The sequence below is a fragment of the Myotis davidii genome, unplaced genomic scaffold, assembly GCF_000327345.1.
Source record: "Myotis davidii unplaced genomic scaffold, ASM32734v1 scaffold514, whole genome shotgun sequence".
NCBI lineage: Eukaryota > Metazoa > Chordata > Mammalia > Chiroptera > Vespertilionidae > Myotis > Myotis davidii.
In genome coordinates, this window is record NW_006286236.1 from 1,130,742 (window position 1) to 1,133,229 (window position 2,488).

Here is a 2,488-nt window from a genome sequence, read left to right on the forward strand (position 1 = left end):
TTCTGTGGGCCAGGGACCCCGAGGATTGCTGGCAGCAACCAGGGCTAGGTGGAGGCGAGGAGGGTTCCTTCCTAGAGCCAAGAATGGACCCACGGGCAGCTGGTTTTGACCTCGAGAACTGAGAGGATCCACTGTCTGAAGCCGCCCCATCATGTTAATTCGTTACTGCAGCTCAGGAAATGGACACACCTCCCAGCGAAGAGAACAGAATGGAGGTCCTTCCACCTGCAATGGGCGGTGGGACCTGGGGCAGGCCCCCTCCCCGCTCAGAACCTCGGTCTCCTCTGTGGCTGAGGGGGTCATGTAACTCCAAGCCTGGACGTGAGGCATCACCGTGAAGAGTCCAGCGTGGGCCCCGAGCTCAAAGCCTCCCCGTGCTCTCACCGAAGGAGCGGACAGCGACTGCTATCTGTTCACTCAGCCAGTGTTTGCTTGTCCCGTGTGCCAGGTACTGTTCTAGGCTGGGATCCAGCAGGGACAAGACAGGCGGGACTTTGTCTTCATGGCTCACAGTCTAGGGCTGGGAGTGGGGGAGAGACGACGGGGGAACGGCTTAGACCTGGTGCTGCCTGAAGGCGATGAAAACTCGGCTGTCCTGGCGCGTTAGCCTCTGGTGGACAGCTGGGAGCACCTACTGTGTGCAGGGCCTTGACATGGCATTTACTGAGGGTTTATTCAGCATGATGTTCGTTTGCTGGGGCTCCATAAAAAGTACCACAGACAGAGTGGCTTCAACAACAGAAGTGTATTGTCTCACAGTCTAGAGCAGTCCAAGGTCAAGGTGTCGGCAGGGATGGGCTGTGAGGGAGACGGTATGTGCCTCTTTCCTACTTCCTGGTGGTTTGCTGGCCGTCTTGGGCGGCCCTTGGCTGGTAGATACATCACCCTGGCCTCTGCCTCCATCACGTGGCCTTCTCCCTGGGTCTACGTCCATCTCCACGTTTTCCTTGTTTATAAGGACACCAGTCACTGGGTGAGGGGCCCATCCCACTCCGGTTGCAGCAACCCCATTTCCAAATAAGGTCACATCCGAAGGGACGAGGGGGTTGGGACTTCCACTTACGAATTTGGGGTACACCGGTCAACACCTCACAAGCATGTTTTTGTGCCTCCAGGGAGGCAGGGGGTCCCCGTCCTGATGGGAGGCACGGGGCTGAGGTCCGGCCTCCCTCTGAGTGCCAGCTCGTCTCCAGAATGTCCTGGGAAGGGGGATGCTGGATGGCCAGCCGCTTTCTTTCCAAACCAAGGGCTTTGTACAACGTCCCGCTCTGCTGGCAGAAGGCAGGCGTATCTCCCTCACGCCCCTGTCCCCAGGGCCCAGCACAGGCCCAACGCCTTGCAGGCACTTGACAGGTTTGTGTAATTAAGAAAGGAGGCGTTGTGCGTTCACATTTCTCCAGGGCCTTGGATTCTGCACACTGCGGCTAAACAAGGCATTGACGAAGGGCTGTTGTGGGCAGTGAATGGAATAACCCCTGGGGCGCTGGACGCAGCACCTGGCCCATAGCCAGTGGTCCTCACAGTGTCAACCAGGACTGGGATGGCCGTTATCATAAGGCTGCTGTGAGTGTGAGGGTCACGGCTGCCGCCCCAACCCCGACTCCCCCCAGACCTTAAAGAAAGAGTGGCAGCCGACCTTTCGTGAGGCCTCCGTATACTGGGCCGAGCACCTGTAATGTGGAGCCAGTTCCATCTTTCTGCCTTCAACTCCCCAACACCCCCGACCACAGATGACGCGATGGCCGCCTGGGGAGGTCTTGCCAGGTCACCAGCAGATGGAGGGGCTGGGATGCTGACCACCTCCTCTCACTCTCCCACCGCTGGCTGGACCCTGGCTGGACCCTGTCACCCGCGTGAGGTGGGCACGCTGCGGCTGACCTCCCAGCCTCACTGGCTGAGCCTCCAGGGCCTTTTCTGGAGACCAGGGGGCCCGCGTTAGTGTGGAAGGCAGGCTCCCAGAGGACAGTGTGGCCCTCCTCTGTCTCTGTGGGAACGTGCCCCCTGTTGTGGCGATAAGGGCACCCAGGCACCCAGCTGCCCTGCTGACAGCAGCCCCCTCTCAGCGCCAGGCGGCCCCCTGCCCAGGGCTCTCTGACCTCTTGGGAGGCGGCCCCTCGCTCATGCTTTCCAGTGCAGCCCCTCCCCCGCGCTGTGGCTGGTGGATCGATGGCTGGGTAGGTGACAAGTACAGAGGACGCTGATTGCACAAGGTCTGCATTTCAGACCATCCAGCTCTCCAGAGCTTATGCCCAGACCCCTCTGTGCACGACTCTCCCCCCTGACGGACACACCCCGGGACACGTGTGGACCCCAAATGCCCCTGACATTTGCACACAGCAGACTCCTTACAGAGCACACGCAGGAGCATGCACATGGGTAGGGACATGTGTGAGGCAGCACACAGTAGGTGTTGCACAGGCAGCCTTCCTTAGCCTCACCTGAAACTCCTTGCACATGCCGACTAGCCAGACACACTGGGCACATGCAC